Source organism: Anser brachyrhynchus, assembly GCF_964034855.1.
Source record: "Anser brachyrhynchus genome assembly, chromosome: Z".
Taxonomy (NCBI): domain Eukaryota; kingdom Metazoa; phylum Chordata; class Aves; order Anseriformes; family Anatidae; genus Anser; species Anser brachyrhynchus.
Genome location: NC_137697.1, coordinates 59,721,437 through 59,747,376, shown reverse-complemented (window position 1 = coordinate 59,747,376; position 25,940 = coordinate 59,721,437). Strand labels below are relative to the sequence as shown.

At 40.3% G+C, this 25,940-nt stretch overlaps 1 long non-coding RNA gene across 1 annotated transcript; it reads left to right on the top strand.

Moving 5' to 3' along the window:
• Positions 1–524: 524 nt before the first annotated feature.
• Positions 525–13,889, top strand: LOC308185216. The gene is made up of 6 exons (XR_013943204.1): positions 525–4,056; positions 8,858–8,960; positions 9,544–9,748; positions 9,963–10,043; positions 10,998–11,496; positions 12,647–13,889. It is a non-coding gene; the product is annotated as an uncharacterized lncRNA (long non-coding RNA).
• Positions 13,890–25,940: the final 12,051 nt, after the last annotated feature.

Below are 25,940 nucleotides of genomic sequence, written 5' to 3'. Positions count from 1 at the left end.
AGCAAACCCTTAACACTCAGACTTATTACTTATATGACATTATATTTTTGAAATGCCACATTTCAACCTTTAAAATAAAGCAAAGAACAAGCTTAGATAACGTGTACACAGCAACCCTAGTCATTGGACATAGAAATGCTTGGGCATAGAAATCCTCAGGGGTACATGATTTTTCCAGAGTTTTATCATCTCTCCCAGGTCTGTTCAACAACAATAGTAAAGCTCCAGCATCTTTTGGGCATGGACAGGTAGGAAAAGAATGAATTTTTTATCATATTATTTTAGAATTCCAATTCTGATCATCTTTTTTTTTTTAGGTTCACAAAACAAAACAAAAGCTTTAGGAATAGAAAATGTCATCTGTGTGAGAACAATGTCAATCAAAGCAAACAAAAAAAAAAAAAGAAAAAAAAAAAGGACTAAAGATGGCTCCAAAGAGACCATTCACTAAAATGTACACATTGGAAAACTACTCGTATCTGTTCAATTTTGCTATTTTTTCAATTTTCACATTTCATTTTTGGCCCAAGCTGAAGTCCTCAGAAAGCTGTTTTTATAGTGGATCATTTCTAAACATTTTGTTTTATCTACTGGTTAATATACCATAGTTTAGAAAAATAACTTTTATTAATACCTTTAAATACAGTGAAGGTCTGGGTGAACAAGAGGATGTATTATGAAGTATGCATTCCTGTGCTCTTTGAATACCTACCAGGCCTGATCACGGGCAAAACAAGGGTCTATGCCTCAAGCCAAAGCACGTAAAGTGCATTCAACATTCAGGAATATTTGGTTTGGAAAGTGCATGCAGCCGTGTATGTTCATATCCCGTTTGTATTAAGTGGGTACTGCAGAGAACTGCACCCATAGAGATTGCCAAAAAAACCTTGATACATTGTCAAGTTTGCAACTGAAACTCCTGTTTGAATCTATAATGCAAAGCTTTGTGCAAGCAAGTGTGGAAGACAAGGACGAAGAGAAGAGAAAAAACACGGCATAAATGGAAACTCATGTTCTTTGAATTGCTTTCAGGAAAAATATCCCAATTAGCTGAGTTTCTATGTGAGCCAGTTGAGAGAAAACAGTAATTTTCTTTTTTATATATGTTATGTCATGTTACTCACGTTTTTTATTTTGTCTTGTTTTTATTTGACACAGTTTTACTTTACTTCATCCTTCAGGTTAAAGCATTGAAAACTAAGAACGTGCACAGTATGAACTTACAATTTATTTAATACTTTGGCTTTCCAGAGCTCAAATACCTCTGATCCGTTTGTTTCATGGTGTTAGTTGGCTTAACCTTTTTAGATTCCTCCAAACAAAATAACTTGAGCTGCACCAAGCTGTTTGCCAGAGATCTGAACTCTGAAAAGAATGGGGAAAAAAGCTACTTAACTCCTGCAGTGTGGTGGAAAAAGTGTTTACTCTCTTGTCTGTGTGTTAGACTCCTGCTCACCTGGCTTCATTCTTGCTACTATGCCAATTCTGCCTTCATACTGTGCCCCTTTTCCAGCACTAATCCTGGTAGCTATTTCTTGAAATATAAAAGATATAAGTAATTTTAAAAATAGTATTAAATATGAGTGTCTTTTCACTATAAGCTAAAGTGTAGATACAACAATTCATACTTACAAGCCGTGTTTGTTCCATGGAAAAACTACTGAAGTTATGGTGACTGAATGAAAGGATCCTTGTATTAGCACACTGAGGTTCTTTTCTTTTCTTTTCTTTTCTTTTCTTTTCTTTTCTTTTCTTTTCTTTTCTTTTCTTTTCTTTTCTTTTCTTTTCTTTTCTTTTCTTTTCTTTTCTTTTCTTTTCTTTTCTTTTCTTTTCTTTTCTTTTCTTTTCTTTTCTTTTCTTTTCTTTTCTTTTCTTTTCTTTTCTTTTATTTATTTATTTATTTATTTTCCAGAAAAAGGAAACTGAGAGAGATCAGCCATACTGCATAGCAGTTCATATTGGCACAAATAAGAGAAGTCATTGCTTACAGGATAGAGGGCTTCAGCAGCTGAGTCTGAGGCTTATGGGGAATAGCTATCTGAATGACACAGCCTGGTGACTCTCAAATAAGATTCAAGAGATGGAACCTTACTTTATGTTTTGTTTTGTTGTTTGTTCGTTTAATTGCAGTGATGTGGTTTGCAAAGGAGCATTGTGTTCAGGTAGGATGTTGTCATTTTGGAGAAAACACACACACACACACACACAAGAATCAGAAGATAAATTAAAAGGCTGAAAAATAAGCCTGCCCATGAAAGATTTGGGGAATGCAGTCAATTTTGTTTATCACAGAGAAATTTAATGGGGGTATTGTTCATAGTTGCAAAGAGGAATTGTCTTGTAAGGAATAAGAAATTTAATAACATGGAGCTTTTTCAGAGATATAACTGCACGGAATGATCCATAATAAGCTTAGCCAAATTCAGACTGTCTCAGTGTAAACTTGATTGGGATCATTCCTTTTAACAACAAAGGTTGCTAAGTGTTTTTGCCATTTACAACGATTTGTGGTAGACTCTCCATTGCTGGTCCAAATACCCTGCCCCAAGCAGTGAGGGGAATATCTGCCCAATGTGGGCATAACCTACAACCACTTTCTTCAGCTTTGTTGCTCTGGTCTTCTTGCGCAGCAACACAGCATATATGTGGGGCAAGGTTTTTCTTTCTGAGCAGCAGTGACCTGGTATGGCTACCTTCTCAAAGCAGAAAGTGCCTCTGATGAATACTATTAACCTCTGCTGCTAGACGTGGAGAAAGAGGAGAGTGAGAAGCAGCATGGGACAGCCATACAGGTGCTGCCTCACCCTTGTGCACAGCTGGCAGGACTTGTGGGGATCTGGCAGGGTGCATGACACATGGTACGTGACACCTAGCCCCTTTTTCCTCCCTCATTTGCTTCTGTGAATGAGGGAGTAATCTAGCAATTATCCTTCTGCTCCCTTCAGGTAGGGGAAACTACATGAGTGTTTCTTTGTCCGTGTTCTAGCAGTGTTTTATTTTCATTTATTCATTTATTTATTTTTGTGATAAACACAACAGAGAAAAAACCTGAAGAGCACTGATTCATTTTGTATGAATCACTAGACAGCCTCCAAGTCATCAAGTCATTGAAACACCAATGACCTAGCTGTTTCTAAATGATATGCCCTTGTTATTTGAGTCTCTTTTTGGGTAGCTTAATTTAAAATGGAGGGGATCCTCATTATCAATGCCTTTCAACAGCTTCACCTAAATCTCCAAATTTTCCTCAGGTCAAATCAGAAACCTTGTTCAGCCAGGCATCACAGCTGGCTCAGAACAAAGAAAGTTACAGCCAAGGTAATAGGAAATCATTTCGAATAACATCTTCTTATGACCATGAGTTCTGAGGGTTTGGTTTTCTGAAATATATACAAAACCACACATATGCACGAAAGGAAAGAGAATGTTTGCCAGCTGGTATGCTTTCCAGCCTCTTACAGTTCCAAAAATACTCTAAGAAGATTTTATGGTGAATGTTTTCCGATTTAGCACAATTATAGCAGCTGAATATTTGACCCGTTTTCCTTGGAGGAGTAGTCTGAATGGATCCTTATACAGCAACAATCTCCCTATTCTTGTGAGAAAAATGTGGGTTTGGGGTAGCAGTTTTCTTTCTGTTTTTCTCTCTCTCTCTTTTTTTTTTCTTTTTCTTTCTTTTTTTTTTTTTTTTCTTCAATTTAATGACCGCCGCATTCCTCTGTGAGAAAATCATCACCACGCTCTTCTTTCTCCTCTGCTTCCCCGCTACTTTGCCTTCCAGGTGGGTGATGCCAAGTCTCGCTAATGAAGAAGCAACCTGTGACCAGCCTCGGTGAGCTCTTCGTGGCCGGCGCTAATAATGTTCTGGCACAGCCCCCCGCTCCCCCCAGCTGGTTTCTGTCGCTGCCTGGCGGTGTCGGCCGCGCGGCCGCCGGAGCCCTGGCTGGCAGGCTGCCCGGCCAGCAGCTCTCCTGTAGATTTCAGCCTCTCTCCGGGAGCTGTCTGCCTCCAGCATAATGGGCAACATTGAAAGCAGCAAGGCGTTTGGTCGACAAGGTCAGAGTGCCTTTCATTCCTGCAATAATCAACCAGTGTAGCTCTTCCTCAGACCTGGGGAGAGAGAAGATAGAGGTCAAAAGAGCAATTACATTTCACATTGACTCCAGGAAAGGCTTGGAACACAACGCTGAAAAGAAAACAGCGCAGAGCCTCTCTTGCACACATTCGTTTTCTGGCCATTATTATAAAAACAGGGCAGCAGCGATGTCCATTATAAGCATTTTAACACGAAGAACCATTTTCCTCCAGTGGATGAGATCCTTCTTCTCAGACGTTTAGCGCTGTCAGCATATTGCAAAGGAATGTAAATGAGAAACACCATGTATAACCAGATACAGTGAGTAAAGGCTATTAATTACATTAAAAATGTTAACCCTAGCCAACTGTGGAGCAAGTAGCTGTGCTAATTTCGCCTGTAATCAGTCTCTGAATTATCATAACTTTATTTATTTAGTATTAAGATGATAATTTAGGGAATATAATTTAGATGGAAATGTCAGTAATTTTCTTCTGGCATATTGTCATTACAAAGCTGTCTTTATTTGACCCTACAGCTGCTGGGCCTAATTACTTCAATGGCATTAATTGTAGTGACCATTGTGTTATTGTAGCTTTTAATTGCTATTACTGCATAGCTGAGATCATTGCAAAATGTGTTATGTTTTTTTCACAGACATCTTCCGCTACTTTCTCAATTTCTTAATCATAGTCTGCCAAAGATTTATCCAAAAAAAAAAAAAAGTCCTCAAGAAACATAAATCAGAGACAGCCCTTTAAGTGAAGCAACCTGCTAACTCTAATGTTAATATACTGTGATAGTAGAAGAATGTAACTGATCCATTTACTCATCGCCCTACCCTGTCTTTATGAAAGCTGAATTAGCTCATTGTTGACAAAGGATTAAGAAACTTGGTAGTGACATTCCTCACAGTAAACAAAACCTCCCTCATTCCACATTTCACATTGAAGGCAGGCACTTCAAGAATATTCACTTCTTTGTTTCCAGCTATAGAATGCAAACATGGCTCTATTCCATGGTTTCCTACGAAACGAAATGTGAGCACAATGTCTCTATCCCACGGAACACCTGGTATTATTCACTCCTCTGTTGAAAGCACTATATCACTAGCGGACTGAAAAAACATATTTATTTTATCAACCATGACAAGCAACAGGATTTTTTTTTCTTTGCAACATTATGGGCTCATGACAAGAGGGAGATTTACTTCAAGATCTTTTCGGAGGGCTCAGATCTCTGCAAGTACAATACAATTAGTAGCCAACACTTAAAAATCACATGTAAACAGAGCACTGCTTTAAGCCAGATCCTAAAACTTAAGACCTCACCAAGACAAAACAAATTGAGGATTCGGGAACAGCTGAATCAACACCAAATTGGGATTTAATTAGATGGCTGAAGCTGTTCACATCCTAGCGGACTGTATCGCTGCAGCCCTGCCAGACCTGATGTCTCTCCATCCAAGTCAACATTCGACCCCTTGGGGACAGTGGCTAAGGTTCAGTTGTGAGAGTTAGCACCATTTTCCGTTCCCCTTTAGTGATATCTGCTGGAGAGAAATGCATTCACATAGTCGAAAAAGTTTTCTATCTATATGTGCTTTTTCAATGGCTAACATGCTAGAAGAATAAGTCTGACGTGGGAGTTCTGTGCTATATATCATCAGGAAAGATATGGCCTTAAAAGGATGGTTTGGGATGGTATTATAATGGAAAATTCTGCACATTTCCCTTTTCCTTAAGTAGATGTGAACTTTACTGGAATGTGGACAGATCACAGGAAAGAAAGCATTTGTAAAAATGTTCCACGGGGAATAATCCTGCAATAATAATCAGTTAGATAGTCTGCATGGGGAAAGAGGAACAAAAAGAATACAAATGTTAACTTTCTAAAAAAATACACACAATCCTTTCAGAATATGAAAAGATGCATTGGTTTTCCTTTTTTGAAGATGTTTCCCTGCAGTGATGATATTTTTGAATAATTAGAATTATACATAATACAACTTGAAAAATTGCTCTCTCAAGCAGATGTATTGATTACTCACCTCTGTGTTACCTGGGATAACCTTAACAAAAGAGAAGCTGCATCAATAAGTGATCTTGATACTGTATTGTTGCCCTCATTAAAGCAGGTGATAAGACAATGCCATCTTGTAGAACTAGCAAGACAATGCTTTATTAAAAAGGGACTTGACTGCATGATCTAAATGTATGTACAGAGACAGATGTGATATGGAAAGGAAAAAATGCAATGGTAAATTATTGCTAGGTCTGCATTACCTCTGTGTTTCCATTGCCAGCTTAGACATAAGTTATGTACCAGAAGTATACAGTGTTTTTAGTCATCTCTGATTTATAAGATGAAAGAATTCATGGAGCCCTTGTGTGATGAAGGGAAGCCTTGTCACGTATTAAAATTCTTATGCTGCAGGTTTAGGCATCCTAAACTAGTTCTGCTGCCAAAATCACATCCATCCCCATGCCAGCAGATGCTACCGATTCCCCCAGCTGTGCCAACATGCAGCACGCCTGCAGCAGCCTTTGCGAGGCAGCGCCAAGGACTGGCTGAGGGAACCCATCCATCCAAAATGCACAGGACAGTCTGTGTGGGGCTGCCTTTCAGCGGTGTCATTTGTTCCCAAATCACGAAATAAGCACACCAGCACTTCTGCTGGCTCAGGCTGCATGGGGACACCAGCCTATAGAGAAGTGGAAGGCAGCAAAGGGGCAACAGAGGTAGTATGGGTGCACCCAACCTATGGCCTTAATGCACCAGCATACTTCTCTGATCTCTTCCCTGGACTCTTTCCGATATAATGGAAACTGACAATGTTGTAAAAAAATATGACTACTAATTAGCTAAGTATGCCTGGCAAGGGCATTATAACTGCTTAGAGATGTGTTTAAGCTTGAGTTGTGTTTTTTTTTAAGTAGTGAAAGTGGTTCAGGTCGCTTAACTGTGTACCTTGAGAGCTGTAATTTTCAGAACATTGCACTGTACTTGGTGTATCTCACAGTAAAATTTTATCAGCACTCAGAGCAGTGGCCCCAGCACATGAGGAGATGAGGAGCAAGGCCTGTGCATGAAGTATGCATGAGAGGAGAGGCATGTGGCTGACTGCACACAGACATCGCAACAGGGCTTATCAGGGTGGAGATCATTTATCAGGACAAACATCCTGGGTGGTGGACTGGTGGAGATGCTCCTTCGGACAAACACTGTATTAGTTTTCTCCCTTATCTCTGTCTATTCACCATCAGGAATGTTTTAGGAAAGCACAAACCTCCCCAATAGCACACTACATACTTCAATCTGTTAAAAAAAAAAAATCCTATAAAAGTCAGGGAAAAAACTCTCATCAACATTGTTCAGAACAGGAAAAAGACCAATAGTCTATAAAATGTGTGCATGTGCTCTGTTTATGGAAATCTATGCAATATGAAACATATGGTAATGCCACATGGAAGGAAATATTTCAAAAAAATACTTGCTAAAGGAATAAGACTGTCAAGGAAGAGTTAGTGATGGAGTTCTTTAAATAACATTAAACATTTCAATCCAGACTTGCCTTCCTTTTGTAACTTCAGCTCTTATTGATCAGAATTATTTCTTTCATTGCATTTTACTTTTTTTCTAGTACCCATTCAGACTTCTTGGAACCATCTAAAATTTAATATGCAATCAGAAAATGTAACATTTCCCAGTAAAAGATCTTTATTCATTACATTGCCTTTTATGCATTTTCCTGTTAGTAGATTCTCATATAAACCATGAAAAAAAATAAGCTAAGTCACCTACAGTCTTCAGCTCCATCTCTTAAAATGTGCAAACTCCCTAAATACCTAGAAAGATAAGAAGGACCTTGTAGTATATGCCGAAGGGCAATTAATGTATGACAAAGTAGGTAAAGTAGAAACAAGTTGACCAAACTATTCCAAAATCAAGTCTTTTATCATCAGAAACTGCTCCTAAAGCCAAAATACCTTAGAGGTTGATCGTAATCTGACCATGACAACCTGTGGAACAACTACCATGCAAAATCCCTCTTAAGAATGACTTCACAGACATGCTTAAAATCTCCTGTTCAGCAATCCGTAAATCTCCAGTGATGTCTTTCCAACAGCCTCTCAATCTCCATAAATTGGCAACAAGATCTGCTTTAACACAGCCTGTCACCAGTGCTGGTTCTCACTGTTGGCATTCGATGAGATTCACTACCTCTGATCACTTAGAAGAAACCGCAGCTTAGGAGCACACCTCAGAAAGCACCAAAATAAACAGCACACACTTACACTGATCCGCCTCCATCATCTCTCACGCATATTGTCAGTGGCCAAACTGCCATCAACACCATGCAGATTGAAATAGAAACGAGCTGCTCAGAATATGCATCTGTGGAAAATGGTCAGACCTCTTGCTTTGTGTCAGAGTATTTCTTTCGGTGCTTCAGGTCAAGGCTTGGCATCATCTTGTATGCTCTTTAATGAAAGTAAAAGACAGGGTAAACTGTCTGTACTAGTGTTTGTAATTACATTGTGTGTTTTCATTATCTGTGAAAAAAGCTTCAGAAATTCTTTGCTGCACCCGTGCTTGGCTGCTTATTTCTACCTGCGTGCCAAAGGTTGGTGGCCCTCCAGGAAGGGTGGTTCAGCAATCTAGCGGGCAATGCTCTTCCCTAGAGCATAAGAAGACATATTAATATATAAATGTGTGTGTGTGTTGGGCTTTACTGCCTAGCATATATCTCCCATATGTACTCAGAAAATTTGTCTTCAGCTTCCTTGTTGTAGTGGAAGAGTCACTGAACTTCAGGACAGGGAACTCTGAGAAGAACTGATAAGGAAAAGTGCCAAGTGTGACTGGAAGAAACTGTGTAGAGGTAAAAAAACTTCACACTGTGTCCCAGAAGAGCCCATAAAGTTTGTGTTAATTAAAGGCTGTTTCATAAAAAGTTGTATAAAATTTAAATAGTACTGAATTAATACACAGGTGAAGCATCAAGAAAAGTTACAGTTAACTTCATCTAGTGTTGTTGCCCAACTTAATAAACAGTTATGCCTTTTTAAAAATGGATTTCCATATATTGTTTTTTTTCCTGAAAGAACAGCATCCAACATTGTTATGAAGGCTGCAGGAGCTATTATAGATGTTAGAAAGTCCACAGGAATAATTGATGGCCCAGCTGAAGTGCACTTAACCATACTTCAGGACAGAGGATGTTAAGTTGTTAAAAAGAGGACCAATGAATCAGCAAAGTCTTGGGAAAAATGAAAAAGCAGTGAGAGAAGAGAGTATCCTGCTGAACACAGTGTATGCACAAAAACAGACATCATTTGTATTTTTTATAAATCTATGTTTAAAAATGCTTTAGAGTAAGCATGCTTAAATCTTAAATGCTAAAATCTTTGAAGTGACTTTCATTTGCTGAAACTTCTCTCTCTCTCTCTCTTTTTTTTTTCCAGCTTCTTTCTCCTAGTCTCTTTTGGTTGGTACTCTTCACCCTCGAATTAAAGCCCTCTGAAGATTTTATGAAGTCCAGGAATTATATTTCAGAACACTTTTTATGTACAAGTGCCAGGTGTGCCTTCAAAGTGGCTCCATAAAAGTACTACTTGGATGCCAGATAACAGATTCCTGCTGGCCTTCAGATCCTGAGCTTCTCAGAATGTGAGTAGATTTTTTCAGGTGCAGTGGGCGTTCGCTTTATCCCTAGATGATGAATAAGTCAGGGATACAGTTGTTATAAATAATAATGCTTATTTGTTTTTCTTATTCTACTATTAGTATATTTAATGCTTATTTATTATTTCCATTATTATTTTATTATATTTTTATTTTAAATATAGATAAACAGTGAAACATTTATTTATTTATTTTTCAGTTTGCTGCTGGAAAAATCATCTGGAGAAAGTCTCAATGGATCTTTGAAGTGCTCCTCAAGATGAGTAATAATGCTGTAAAGGTTGGTTTATTTCTTTGTTTATTTTTCTTGTAATAAAACATCCAGAATTGAATTTCTGTTCCTTGTTGCTGTTTACAACACTGCTTTTGAAGCATACAGCGATTAATGGCTGAGTGTATCTGCCATCTTTGAACTTCCCCCACTGGGCTCACAAGCAGTGGTGGAATTGAAAACGTACCCAGCAATGTGCAGTGAAGCTCAGCCTGCTCTTTTAGAAATTCAGGAGAGTGGCATGATGTCTTCTCCTACTGTCTTCAGTGATAGTCTGGAGTGCTAAGTCTGTAATAGATACTATTCAATTTAAGGATCCACAGTTCCAATTTTCCTCCCTGAAAGGGACATTAAGACACGTAAAGAAACTTCAGAATAATTCCTTTAGGTGAGTTTTACCAGTCACTGTCTGGAAAGGTATTTGTTCAATTTCCTTCAATAATTTTCTTGTAACTTTTGAGAAAATTGAATCATTATCCACAGAGTGGGTGGTGTAATTCTGCTTATGATCCACATTTGCTCTTTTGCGTAATAAATGGGTGTAAGCCTCACTTTGCCAGACAAAGTCAATCCTGATTTAACAGTGAAATCACTAATGGCTCCATCATTTTTCATAAATCTCTTTACTGCTCTTCTCTTCCCTTTATCTACTTTCATATGTTTTCAATTTTTGGTCCTTCTGCAGTTCTGCCTTTCTGTATCCCAGTCAATTTTCTACTTTTCTCTCCTCATCCTTTCTTTCCGAATGAATGTCTTCTGATTCTCCATGGCATTCTCATCAGTTTGGAGTTAACTTTGCCTGCTTATGTTTCTCCTTTGTGAAGTTAGTATTTCATGTACTTGCCTAGTCCCACTCTCTGCTAACTCTGCCTTTATTAAAAGTAGTACAAGAACTGTCAGATTAACAAGATGCATCATGTTTATCTTCTGCCCTTTCCATGCCTATATAAACACCACCTGAAGCTGGAATCTGGACGAAGTTTAGAGACTGTCATTCCCATTCTGTGATCCTGCTAATCCTGGGTTGTTTTCTTTGGAGTAAAATAGCTTCCAGAAAAAGACTTAAGAGTGCCTCACACCCAGAATGCTGTTTCGTTTGGTGTTCTTTTGTTTTGTTTTGTTTTGTTTTTGGTGCAGAAAAGGAGAAGGGAGATGATGGTTTTATTTCCCTCTGTCTGGAAAGGCAACTGATGTGATGACTTTCTATGAGAGTTTTATTCTTTCTAGACACAATTAAAAGAAAAATAGACGATCCTCAAGGGAAAGATTTCAGATAACTGTCTGGAGGAAGAGATTTCAGCCCGAAGGTTCAGAATAAGTCTGCAGTGCCCATTGGCCTGCCAGCATGGCAGCACTCCATGCTCAGCGTTCTGGCTGTCCTGCTGGGACATGCCTACCTCGCACCAAGCCCTCCAGCAGCATACCATGCACCCCAGCTGAGGACCCTTCCCAAAGACCTCAGGTAACTTAAAGCTGTCTGCTGGACTAGAACTATTTGGGAAATCTGGCCCTTAGTAAAGGGGATGGAGATCTTATGCTAAAATTTGGAAAACCACATGAATTAAAGCACCTACCTTTGGAAGACTATTTTCTCTACTTTCCGTATCAAATTAGCAAAGAAAAATAGCTTCTGCCTGAGGAAGCAGGTACTTAGACAGGTTGACTCACCCACTGCAGTCTAACTACCTAGCTTCAGCACTTGGTAGACACATAAGATGACATGCAGGGAATACTCCCTAGGTGAGAATCCAACGATGTTCTTGTGGCACTTTGCTGGCAAAATATTTGACCTGTTGATATGAGTGTAGTAGTTAGAGCTCTGATAAAGTAAGTTTCATCTAGGGAGTATGTTACCTTTCTAAAACAACTGTTCCTAAAACAGTGCAGAGGTAGGAGACAAGTTTTCTCGGGTGTTAGAAGTACGTCTCCTTCTACAACTTTTCATACATTTACCTATAAGCACGTGCAGATATAGGTGAATGCTGTTGATGGTTGTGGAAGAAAGGAATCCCTAATGTCATTCATTTTCCAAGAACTACCATTATTAGGTAATCGTATTCAGCATATATAGGCTTTATATAAAAATTCCAATCAGCCTATTCCTGGACATGCATTTACTATAAATTGTTCAAGCTTAAAATCAAACTGATTTTTTTTTTTTGTGATATATATGTAAATTGAGATTTCATTCATGTTAATGGCTAGATAGATGAATGATTTACTATGATTCACATTACAAGCATGCAAGGGATGTTGATGGTGTGTGTTTTCACATAAAATTGTGTCTAGCTAGGTATGTTTATAGCCAGTGAGGATCTGTCCTCAAGGATAATGATACAATAATTTTCTATTATTGATGCATTGTGGGTGAAATCTTCAAAAAGAAATTTGTGGGAAAAAATACCATAAATTTAATAAAAGAATTATGTTTTGCTATGCAGACTTTTGGAAGCACCATGAAAGGCCTAAAATAGCTTATGGCAACAGACATCTGTAATGAATATTAGCCTAGTTCAGGGGCCTGTCTACAGGAATTCTACATAGCTTTTCACAACTCCCAGCTCATTATTAATTCAATAATTTGAATGCTAAAAAAAATGACTGTTGTCCAGATGCCCTGGCTTGAAACGATCAATGGAGAAAACAAGAAGATGTGCTGTGTTCTACACAGATAGTTGGAGAACCATGGTAGGGAACAGAGAAGAACAAATGGAGAGAGCTGCAAAGAAAGAATCACAGAACCAACCAATGCACCAAGAAAACAAGCACTCTTCATGAGAGAGATTACAGTCTGGGTTTAAGAATACTTCTGAAGACATACCAAAAAAAACCAAAAACCAACCAACCAAAAAAAAACCAACAACAACAAAAAAGCTTTGCAATCCATTTTTGTCTTGTCTGTCCTGTGAACAAACAACTCTGTGGAGCCACAAGCTCTTTCATAACTGTGGCTACTTGCAACAGATTCACTGTGCTTATTTTTTGAGTCATGCAAAAGGAAAAATGTGCTTGATAGGCAAAATTCACATGTGTGATACAGCAAGCAACTGTTCCTCTAGAGTCCTGGGGTTAACCACAGAGTAATAATAAAAAAAAAAGAGTAGTAGTAAAAATAGTTACACTGCCAGAGTTGTATAATAAACAGAAATGGTGATCATTGATGCTTGAATTTGAAAGGTCAAATGTGTAATCCTGTGGAAAAATCTTGCACGCAGTAACTTGCCTAATCTGTTCCTCAGTTGCTGTAGCTGGGAGTGAATCAGTCGTGGTACATGCAGTTGTCTCCAAAGAGTTGCATAATTTCCCACCTGCAAATACTGTCTTTTTAACTGAACACATGTACTACTTATACATCCAGTGTATTTCTGACTTTTAAATACCCAGAGTGCTCAGATTGAGTTTGATGGCTGAGATTCTTCTATAAAAAGCAGCAGGAACATAAAGTTTGGGACATTGCCTGGTTTCCTGGGAATACAGGCGGTGGCAGAGCACCCAATCTCACCTCCTTATGCATGTGACCAGCACCCAAACATCTTTTTTTGGGGGGAAATTTTTCATACAAAACAACAAAGGGACAATGAATTGAAGACAAAGAGCAAGAGATATCAAGGGCACCTCTAATAACTACCTCTCCATCATTTTGAGGGATTTCTTATACAGGAATGCAGAGCCGTAGGACAGTTTTTATTACTCATTAAGAGAAAGAATTGGCTGGAAATCTGCAGAAGCTCAGGTGTTACAAGCAATAAACATGCTGTGTAATAAAAACTCCAGCACTATATAAGAAGATTTTCCAATTTCATTTGGATCCCTGTGATAGCTTTCTGATAGTATTTAGTAGCATGCAGCCATGATGCACAGATGTATTCTGATGACATTTGTAAGGTGATCTCTGCAATGAAAAAAAAAAAAAAGTTCACTTGCAACTCCTTGTTAGTTTAGGTTCTCTATCCAGAAGCGTTCTCCATGGCTTCTGCTGAGTGTTTCAATTATAAACCGGAAAAGCTCAGCTGTTTTATTTTGTAAAACAATTGTGCTAGTTCCTCAAAACTTTTGTGTGTGAAATTGAAGGAAGAGGCAGAGCAGCTGATACGGATGCATGCCAAATGCATGTACACACCTACAGATACATATAAAATCTGCATTTATAAACCTGACTTGCTGGTCTGCCAGTTCCTGTTTGCACATGAATATGTGAGTGTTAACCTGCCTCACGAGCCTACATCTGTGAGTCCAAACCCACAAAAAGCATGAGCTAAGAGAGCCCAATGTTCAGACAGTTTTGCAATGCTCATGAAGTACATGGGAGGCTCAGCGGTGGCCTGGAAGGTTGGGTAAAACAGAGGCTAGCCTCTTGGATCTGCAGCTCCACTGAGATTTGTGATGCAGAGTTTGGCAGGTGTGTGGCTCCTGTTATGGAGAATATGGCCGGGGACTCTGTAAGGATGTTGAACAAGGGCCGTGACTCCATCGCACTGGTGGCAAGAAGCCGTTGTGACAGCCTGTGTGCCACTCAGTCCAACCTAATCCTTGGGCCCAGAGAGCTTGGTGGGGTTTGCTGTGATTACTGTCTGGGAGAAACTAAGCAGCAATGACCTCTGTAAGTACAGCAGTCCTGCCAATGGCCCTGGGTAGTTTTACAGACTGAGCAGAGGAGGATGAGGAGACAACTCACAACTATGTCAAAAAAAAAAGAAAAAAAAAAAAAAGACTGGAAGCTGCTTTGCTTTGTCATATTTGTGCTTTGTTAACATTATTTTAAGGCTATGCAAAATAATTGTGTCATACAAGAAAAAAAAAAGAAAACTTCTGGATTTTTAAGATTTTACTGTTGCTTTTGTGAAGGAAGGCTCATGTGCTCTTTTGTTAGAAAATGAAGCTCAGTTCATGGCCATATGATTAAAACAGCCTCTTTCCTCTCCCCTAAAAAAATAAAATCACATGGGCTCACTTACAAAAGCAACAGTCAAATCCTGGGTTTTGCTGTAGTATTTGAAAACACTTAAGCACCATTAACCATTTCCTGGGATAATCAACTCACACAGTGTTGGGGTAAGTAAATGAATGAAAAGCTGTAAAAGATTTTTTATTTCTTGTATCTGAAGCCTGCTGTAGAATTGCAGGAAGAGTTGCAGGGGTGGTTCAGCAGTCACTAAAACAGGAGAAGCCAGGAGAATGGGGAGATCGACTGGACATGAAAGAGGGCAGAGGAACATCAAACACATAAAACATCATTTGGCAGTTTCCTACAAAGATTTGTCTTCAGGGTATGTGACAGCAGTTATTTATTATTATTGGCTTTGAAACTTTTTCCAGATTCCACAGTGAGAGTAAAGTGTTACTATTTCCCTGACTGCAATTTTGAGAAAAATGCAGTAAAGACATTTTTATTTATTTATTTGTTTTTTTTTTTTTCCACTTCTAAGTGTGTTGTTGCTAATGGCCTGATTCTATGTGGTGCTGGGGGACCTCTGCTCACATTGAGGCAGCAGAGCACTCAGCAACATTCACAATGGGTGTTTTATTTATTTATTTATTTATTTTCCCCAAAAGGTAGGAAAAAAGAGTCAGCAAACCCAATAACTATTAAACTAAAAGTCAGAAGATGAAAGAGTAGAGAAAATCTCATAGTCACTATGCATAGATCTGCTGCAATGCCAGCCACTGTACCTTAGAGTGGTCTTGGCTTGGATTTCATGTCAGGACTGACTCTACATGGTGCTCAGACACCTCTGCTCACAAGTTCACAGGCTGCTTCACAGAAGAAGGACCCGTTCCTTCACCCCAGCTTCATGTCTTACTATGCTGTGCCATTGTGCAACATCAAGAGGTGACAATTCCAATAAAGGTCACATTGCTAATGGGGGAAAGAAAGAGGTGGGAAAAAAAAAAAAAAAAGCTTTCCCTCTGCAAAAATTGCATATTAAACCTGTGATGTTTAATCTGATTCTGCTGAACTTGGGCTGGCATGGGCAATCCCAAAATCCATAGAGCGTTGGATATTTAATGCCATTAGGAGATAATTAATAACAGACTAATCTCCACTCCAACACCTCTGCAAAGAATGAGAGCCAGGGCAAAAAAATGCTTGCACACCAACTCCCTGCAGCACAGTTCCAGCCAAGCCAACATGTTTTAATATGAAATGTGGGTGCTGAAATGTTAATGTCAAATAAGGTGTAGGAACACTCTTAGCTGAAATGAAAGAAAACAAAAAAAAAAAACAAACAACAAAACAAAACAAAACAAAACAAAAAAAGCCTTTGAAAAGGCACATAGACACAAGGGAATATCCAGTGTCTGTTCAGAGCTCTGTTTCTGCTGAAGAGAAGGCCAGCCAGCTGCCTGGCATCCTTGTGGCTGGAAGAGCAACATCCTGGAAACCTCTGGTGCCACACTGGCCTACACCTGCTGAAGATTCAGGATGTCTTTTGAACTGCTGATCAACACATGCCAGCTCCACTGGAAATTTGCCAAGTTCCACAAATTGTAGGATTTCATAGAATCATGGAATCACAGAATGCTTTGGGTTGGAAGGGACCTTCTACATCATCCAGTCCCACTCCCCCTGCCATGGGCAGAGACACCTCCCACCAGAAAAGGTTGCCCAAAGCCCCATCCAACCTGGCCTTGAATACCTCCAGGGTTGAAGCAGCCACAGCTTCTCTGGGCAACCTGTGCCAGTGCCTCACAACCCTCAGAGTGAAGAATTTTAGATATCATCTAAATCTACTCTCTTTTAGTTTAAAGCCTTTACCCTTTGTCCTATCACTAAACCCTCTGACAAAGCGTACGTCCCCAGCTTTCCTGTAGGACTCCTTTAGGTACTGGAAGGCCACTATAAGGTTTCCCCAGAGCCTTTTCTTCTCCAGGCTGAACAACTCCAGCTCTGTCAGCTTGTCTTCACAGGAGAGGTGCTCCAGCCCTCTGATCATCTTCGTGGCCCTCCTCTGGACTTGTTCTAACATGCCCATGTCCTTCTTGTGCTGGGTACCCCAGAGCTGAATGCAGTGCTCCAGGTGGGGTCTCATGAGAGCTCAGTAGAGGGAGAATATCACCTCCCTCATCCTGCTTATCCTTGTTGAACTTCATGAGGCTCACATGGGTCCACCTTTCCAAGTCCCTCTGGATAACATCCCTTCCCTCCAGCGTGTCGACTGCACCACAGAGCTTGGTGTCATTTGCAAACTTTTTGAGGGTTCACCTGATCCCACTGTCCATGCTGCCAACAAAGATGATTTCAATCTTTAAAATGTTACCACCCAGTCAGCCAAATTCCCTAGCTCGTCTGTAAAAATCCTGTGGCTGTTCTCAGCAGGCTGGTTAGACTAAATGTACCCGCTTGGACATGAAGCTGCAGGTACGTTTGTTGTGTGAGTAACAAGGTCACTGACTGTTCAGCTGTAGGAGCAAACACGATTAAGACTGGTGATAATCTTTTGAAAGACTGTAATTTATCTCCATTTGAAGAGTATTATCTTTGTTCTATAGCTATCAGACTACAAGGTTAACAAATATTCAGTGACGAGTTTTTGAGAGGTTTAGTCAGATTTTATACATTTAAACCTTTCCACAGGGCTGTCAAAGGCAAGGAAACAAAGTGTCAAATTTGTACACAGACTTACTTAATGGCCTTTGTCTGAGAAAGTGGTTTATGATTTATGCAGTCTCTGCCTTTACTTAAACAATTTCTCGTTTGCTCTGTAGTGAAGACAATCTTCTGGCATTGCTCATGTGGGAGAGATTAGCCCCAAAGACTGATCTCACTGAAAGAAGTTAGGAGGTTCAAAACATTCAGAGACATGATACAAACCATACGATAATTGGCATTTATTATTAATTGCTTGTGAACTGACAGTTCACTGTACTTGGATATAAAAGTTTTAAGTGCATTCTATACTGAAAACATTTGTCCTCATAAATGTTTTCCATTCTCCTTAATTTCCAGGTAAAACATCAGCTTCAATGATCATTGCATAAATCTGAATAAAAATGCACATCTTCTGTCCTTGAAATGACATTAGCAGAGTAAGCAGATAAAACTGAAAGCTCCATATCTTATACAAACTCATGGAGCTCCTACTCTTACAAAAAAAAACAAAACAAAACAAAAAAAAAGGATGAAATGATTACTGGACTTAATGAAGAAATAATGAATATTGAATACTACATATACTTTTTCAGAGAAATGATCCTTGTAGTGTCTTTCTGAGGGTCTTTACTACATATGGGTTACCTACCTGGATAAGAGAAAGAACATACATATCTATATATGCACACAAATGATGCATATATGTTTATGCATTCACATATCTGTGACAAGCATTTATGATCTGTATCTATATCCATGTCCACACATCATATTTATTTAATTTTAGGAACATATCAGAATGAAAAAGTAGGACAAATGCATTGACGCTATGTATGTATTTGAATGCATTCATTCAGGTGAAATTTCTATGCAACTGTTTTGTGATCAAACGCTCTCCAATGGTTAGGTCATGCAGCAGATTGTATGGTGTTTAGTGAGAATGATTCTGAGACCTGTTAAGTATAAAGACGTAATTTTACATACACATACTAAATTATGTAAAGAGTTTGCACCTGAAATTTAAACAGGATTCTTCATACCTTAGTGCCACTTGATCTGTGAATTTGTAGCTCTTCTATTTTTTCTCAGGACCTAGCTATTAGACTGTAGATAACATGTTATTAGTGATGGCAGCAGACTTCCTGGTGAGCCCTGTTGCCAGCTGTTTTGGCAGCTTTGCAGGTGCCATTTGGTCTGAGAATTAGCACTGCTGAAAATGTGCCAGGGCTACCTTGTACTTTGAGACGGTGTTTTCCTCTGGCTCAGTTTTGATTGACAGTCCTATTACAGATATCTTGTGGATTTGCTAGAAAGGATTATGGACATAAGGAAAAATATAGTACCTGTGATACAGGTACACTGATATATCAAGGATGAAGTCTGTAAAATGAAAGGTACATGCAATAATACTAGCTGTATTTAATTTACATTTCCAGCCAAGTCAGGGATCCATATCCTACAGAGCAGACGAAAATAATAATGTATCTGTCATGTCACAAATGATGGCAGAGGTGGCCAACCTATAGTTTACAAACTATGTGGTGTTGCAAGACAGTTAAGTATGGTTCCAAAGCAAATGTAGCTACAATCCAAATCAGGAGACAGAAATGGGACTGGGACAAACAGGAGCACAGCAAGTGATGTGGGAGATCATGCCCAGAGCCTGCAAGCAGGAAATTACACATGTAATTTCAAGGATATTCACAGCCAGCCTAGCATAATAGTACACACCAGACCTATGAAGAAGATAGCCGATGACTACCACATAAGTAGATAGATAGACAGACAGACAGACAACAAACAAAAAAAATAAATCCTGTGAAGGCAGGCATAATGAGGCACATATCACGCACACAGAGAAAGCCTGACCTCTCAGACAAATGTCTCGAACTGACAGACAAGGACAAAAAGAGAGTTTTGGCCGGCTGAAACACTGTAAGAGCTCTGAAAATCTGAACACCATGGTAACTCAAATTAAAAACTTATTACCTAAATGTCAGGGCATAAAATGGGTGCCCATTTGCTTGTCTTAAGTAGTCAACTTCCTATGTACATCTGCTATGGATATGGAATAATATACCAGTGAGTATCTAGGAGGTGAAAGACAAGTTTTTAATATTTTTCTATATTATCTAATTCCTTGGTCATTACTCTTACAGTATTTGACAGTGACAAAGCAATAATTTTCAGGTACTTTGGCCTATGTCGTGTTAAGGGTTAACAAAAAAGGCAACAAAAGCAAATATGTACTGTATTAATATTGTGCTTAACTTCATCTCCGCCCACTAGCCCTCCAAAATATTGTTGATTAATGTTCACTTTTAATACAAGAAAAGCCTGAAAATTACATTAAACTAAATTATTTCAGGCACTTTAGCCTTCATGCATAGAAGCACTCATTTCTTTAAAAGTAAATAAGCAAAGCCATAAAGTTGACTTCTGGTGTCATAAAACAGACAATGGAATGGACAGCCAATGAGAGATGTGGATTTCTCCACAAGGGAAGATTGCTGCTTCAAAACTATGCAAGATTGCTAATTGCTAATATTTGCCATGATGAGCTATGGTTGAGTAGAGTTCCAGGGTACCCCAGCAGACCCATGCAGAAGAAGATTTATAGCAGCACAAAGCAGGTGTTTTATGGCCTACCTTGGCTGTGCTCCCGCTGTCTCTACCATCCTATTCTGAACAGACTCAGTGGCAGTCTGTCCAACTTTTTTTACAAAAATCTTCCACAAACCCGGAAAAAGTTCCGTGAAAGACACACAAAAGCATGAGTTCAGATCCAGCAGGGTGATGCTATCAATTCATTGATCTGACCTCACTCAGTGAGGACATGTTTAATGACATATCTGCTCCTGGTGGCCACATCCTTTGCTCAGTGATTTCAGTTCTAGGAACAAATACTGCAGCTGCACCCAAGGTGGATTTGGTCCCATGGTGGGAATACCATGTATTCTGTATGACTGATTGCATATAAGAAAGATAAACTTTCTTTCTAAAGGACATGCAAGCAAATGCACAGTGCTATTTGTGACAATATGCTGTTCACAAATATGTTTATGATGGAGTTAAAAAGCTTGCTATCAGCACAGTGAAGTTCTGGAAGACTGGTATTCTTTATTCTGGAATAAAAGCAAGAGGAAAAAATCATAACATTTTCAAGCTTCTCCTCCATTGATTTCTGAAAAGGATATCAGAAAAGTATAACTGATGACACACAAGATATCAAACTCCCCCTGGTCTGATCCAAGAATGTTTAATGTTCCCAGAATACCAAGATTCATTGAATGGCAAACAAGAGATCTTCCTAGGCAATTGAGTAATTCACAGTGTAATTTTATAGTGACAGACAATAAATAACAGCTGCACAATGCAAACACTCCTTATGGGTGAATCTGGAACAGCCATGTTTTTGCACACTTGTGAAAGGACCACACTCGTGGTCCTTTGCACAGCTATGGCTTGTACATGACAGTGTGAGTTGTCCTCTCTCACTTCACTGTAACTCCTTGTACACTTGGCTGCTGCATATTGCTGAGCTGATCCTGGCTGTCCGGTTAGCCCACACACCATTGATCACTTACTTCCTTCACAGCTGGATGGGATAGAGTCACAAGGGCAAAGGTGTGAAGAACTTGAGGATCAAGATAAGGACATTTTATTAATCAAAGGAAAGAAAAGGAAAGAAAGAAAGAAACAAACAAACCAAAACAAAACATAAAGCAATGCAAAGGATATCACTCACAAATTCCCACAAGCAGACTGATGCCCAGCCACCCTCTAAGGAATGGTTACTTTGAGATACCCCTCCTACTCCTGATTTCATAGCTGAGCATGGTGTTACATGGTCAGTAATGTCCCTTTGGTCAGCTGGGGTCAGCTGTCCCAGCTGTGTCCACTCCCAGCCTCTTGCCCATCCCCAACCTATTTGCTGGTGAGGCAGAGCAAGACATAGAGAAGTCCTTGAGGATGTGCAGGCATTGCTCAGCAATAGCCTAAACTTGGCTGTGCTGTCAGCACTGTTTTGGTCACAAATCCAAAACGCAGCACCATAGAGGCTGCTATGAAGAAAGTTAACTCCCTCCCAGCCAGGTCCTGTACATATGTACCACCTGGCCAGATGATCCATGTACATATGACCACCTGGCCAGGACAACAATGCTGATGAATTATTCTTTGCAGAACTAAGAGATGCCTCAAGATCAACTCCCCTTGTCCTAATGGGGGATTTCAACTAGCCAGACATCAACTGGGATCACCACACGGCTGACACGAGCAAGTCCAGGAGGTTCATAAACCACGTAGATGATAACTTCTTGGTGCAGGTGCTAAGAGAGCCAGCTACGAAAGGTGCCCTCCTAGATCTGTTGTTGGAGAACAGAGAGGGTCTTGTGGGAGACGTGGCAATTGGCGGCCGTCTCAGTCATAGTGACCATGAAGTGGTTGAGTTTAGAATTTATGGTGATAGAAGGAAAACTGTCACCCAAACTTCAGCCCTGGATATGGGGAAAGCAGACTTCAGGCTGCTCAGGGAACTAGTCAGCAAGGTCCCCTGGGAAACTGCTTTTGAAGGCATTGGTGTCCATCAGTGCTGGTCAGTCTTTAAGCACTGCCTCCTAAAAGCACAAGATCAGGCAATTCCAAAATATTGGAAGTCAGGCAGGCAGGGCAGAAGGCCAGCCTGGCTGACCAGGGAACTTCTACTGGAGCTTAGGCAAAAAAAGAAAGTGTACGGCTGCTGGAAGGAGGGTCAGGCGATGAGGAAGGAATACAGGGATGCTGTTCGTGTTTGTAGGGAGAAAATTCGTATGGCCAAAGCCCAACTAGAGTTGAAGCTGGCCATGTCTGTGGGAGACAATAAAAAAGGTTTGTTTAGATATGTGAACAGAAAAAGGAGAACCAAAGGAAACATAGGTCTGCTACTAGATGGAGAGGGTCTGCTCACAGACAATGACATAGGCAAAGCAGAGACGTTTAACACCTTCTTCGCCTCTGTCTTCAGCACTGATGATGGGCTTCGGGACCCAGGGTACCCTGAGCTGGAGGACCATGACGGTGGGAGTGACAAACTCCCAACCGACCCTGAACATGTGCAGGGTTTGCTGCTCCACCTGGATCCATACAAGTCCATGGGTCCGGATGGGATTCATCCCAGGGTGCTTAAAGAGCTTGCTGATATCAACGCGGGACTTCTCTCAATTATTTTTCAATGATCTTGGGAATCTGGAGAGGTCCCAGTGGACTGGAAGCTGGCAAATGTTGTGTCAATTTTCAAGAAGGGTAAGAAAAAAGACCCTAGCAATTACAGGCCTGTCAGTCTCACGTCAGTGCTTGGTAAAATTATGGAGAGGATGATCCTTGAAGTTATTGAAGCGCACCTGGGGGACAATGCAGTCATTGGTCCCCGCCCACATGGGTTCATGAGGGGTAGGTCCTGCCTAACAAATTTGATTTCTTTTTATGGTAAGATCACCCATCCAGTTGATCAAGGGAAACCAGCTGATGTGATTTTTTTGGACTTCAGCAAAGCTTTTGACACGGTTTCCCATTGGATCCTACTGGACAAAATGTCCAGCATACAGCTAAACAAAAACATCATAAGATGGGTGAGCAATTGGCTGACGGGCGGGGCTCAAAGGGTTGTGGTAAATGGGGCCACATTGGGGCCATAAATGGCTGGCAGATGGTCACTAGTGGGGTCCCTCAAGGCTCCATTTTAGGGCCAGTCCTCTTCAATGTCTTTACAAATGATGTGGATGTAGGACTAGAAGGTGTTTTGAGCAAATCTGCCGACGACACCAAACTTGGAGGAGTTGTGGACTTGGATGAGGGTGGAAAGGCCTTGCAGAGAGATCTAGACAGATTGGAGAGCTGGGCGGTCACCAACCACATGAAGTTTAACAAAAACAAGTGCCGGGTCCTGCACCTGGGACAGGGCAACCCTGGCTATACGTACAGACTGGGCGATGAGATGCTGGAGAGCAGCCCCGCAGAGAGGGATCTGGGGGTTGTGGCTGACAGCAAGTTGAGTGTGAGCCAGCAGTGTGCCCTGGCAGCCAGGAGGGCCAACCGTACCCTGGGATGCATCAAGCATGGCATCGCTAGTCAGTCGAGGGAGGTGATTGTCCCGCTCTACTCTGCGTTGGTGCGGCCTCACCTCGAGTACTGTGTGCAGTTCTGGGCACCACAGTACAAAAAGGACATTAAACTGTTGGAGAGTGTCCAGAGGAGGGCGACGAAGATGGTGAAGGGCCTAGAGGGGAAGACGTATGAGGAGCGGCTGAAGTCACTTGGCCTGTTCAGCCTGGAGAAGAGGAGGCTGAGGGGGGACCTCATCGCAGTCTACAACTTCCTCGCGAGGGGGAGTGGAGAGGCAGGTGACCTATTCTCCGTAATCACCAGTGACAGGACCTGCGGGAACGGTGTCAAGCTGAGGCGGGGGAAGTTTAGGGTGGACATCAGGAAGAGGTTCTTCACCGAGAGGGTGGTCGCACACTGGAACAGGCTCCCCAGGGACGTAGTCACTGCACCAAGCCTGTCTGAATTGAAGAAGCGACTGGGCTGTGCACTTAGTCACATGGTCTAAACTTTTGGGCAGACCTGTGCGGTGCCAGGAGTTGGACTTGATGATCTGTATGGGTCCCTTCCAACTAGGGATATTCTATCATTCTATGATTCTATGATATGTCAATTTATGTACTAGTATTGAGAAAACAGCTCAGTCAGTATCTTACTCCTCTGACTAGCACTGGCAGGTTGGTGTTGCTTCGAAACTGATTCCATTTACTTTTGGAATACCAGGCAGTGATCTAGGACATTGAAATTTTACTTGTACTGGTGAGAGAAGTTGCTAGACAAAAACATTAGCACAATTACAAGTCCTGTGGAGTGGAAGAGGAGTGTATTTTGTGGCAGGAATATGTTATCACGTCCCCATGTTCAACAGATTATATATATGTGTGTGTGTGTGCTGCAACTTGTGATTTTCTGTGTACTTCAGGAAACACTGGGGTGCATTATGCATTATTATATATGGTCCATGGATGTTAGGAAAGGGCAGCTTAGCTACTGGGCCAGGCTGAAGTGAATTGATCTGTATTGCATGCAGTCTCTGAGTTGACCAGTTCATATAATTATTTATTTATGAGGGTACTGATCTTAGTTTTAGCTGTTGTTTGAACCGCTTATGACATGTAAGACTCTTCCTCATTAATAAATGGATTTTCAAACAGCATGACCTGTCAACACCAAACACCAAAGGAAAGTAGTTTTTGTGAAGTACTTGTTCGCACTCACTCACAAAGGTGAAATTTTGAGACATCAAAAGCTGGAGGAGGTCATAAGGGAACAATGGGGTCACCCATTAGTAAAATAATGTTCTGTTTGCTGTCCTTTTTAACTCATTATCCAATGAATCCATCCTCTCTACTGTCATCTGCTAGTTCTGATGTTTGTGCTCTTGTTTCAGAATAAAGACTGAAACAGAAAGAGACCCATTTTGCCAGGGACCCATTCAGTGAGCTCACAGCGTCCCTAATCAGTCTAATTCCCATTGAACAAGAATGGTGGGAGAAACCATGTCAATACTACACCAAATTAAAATGATGGATGTCCCTTATAAATATAGGCCATTGCTGGTTCAAAGAATAGCATTCTGAAAATTGGCAAACTTTACTTGCCCTCTGCATAGACACTGGAATCTAGACATAGACAGATAGATAATACTGCTTAAACACTGTTTGAGAGGCTATGGTTTTCTAGTTGAAATAAAACACCTAGAAATAATGGAAAATGAAACTAATATGTCAGTATTGACAAGAAATATTATCAGCTCTGGTTAAAATCAATTTCTCCTTCACATATTCTATTTTATCTTATTTACAGACCTTTCTGTTGCTCTCATCACCAAATTACCTGCAGTCTTCATAGACACCAAAGAGGTTAGCATCAGACAGCACCTGGGAGACCAGAAAGATAAGTGTCTTCATTTTTCAGACGACAAAATGGAGTTCCAGCCTGCAGAAAAGGCTTCTTCCAGATCACAAACGATAAAAGAAGCTGAACAGAAATCGATCCCTATGACAATATGAGTTGAATTTCAGTTTTTTTGTAGTTCTTAATTCAATGCCTTCAACTTAACACTCTTTCTTAGAGGTAGATGATACACACAGCCAACGTAAATTGATTTGACTCAATATACATATTAACTATTAATAGTATTTTAGATTGATAAAGAAAAAAGATCTGTTGATTGAAAAAGAGAAAAAGTAGTGAAAGTGATATAAAATTTATTTTAACATATTGTTAACATA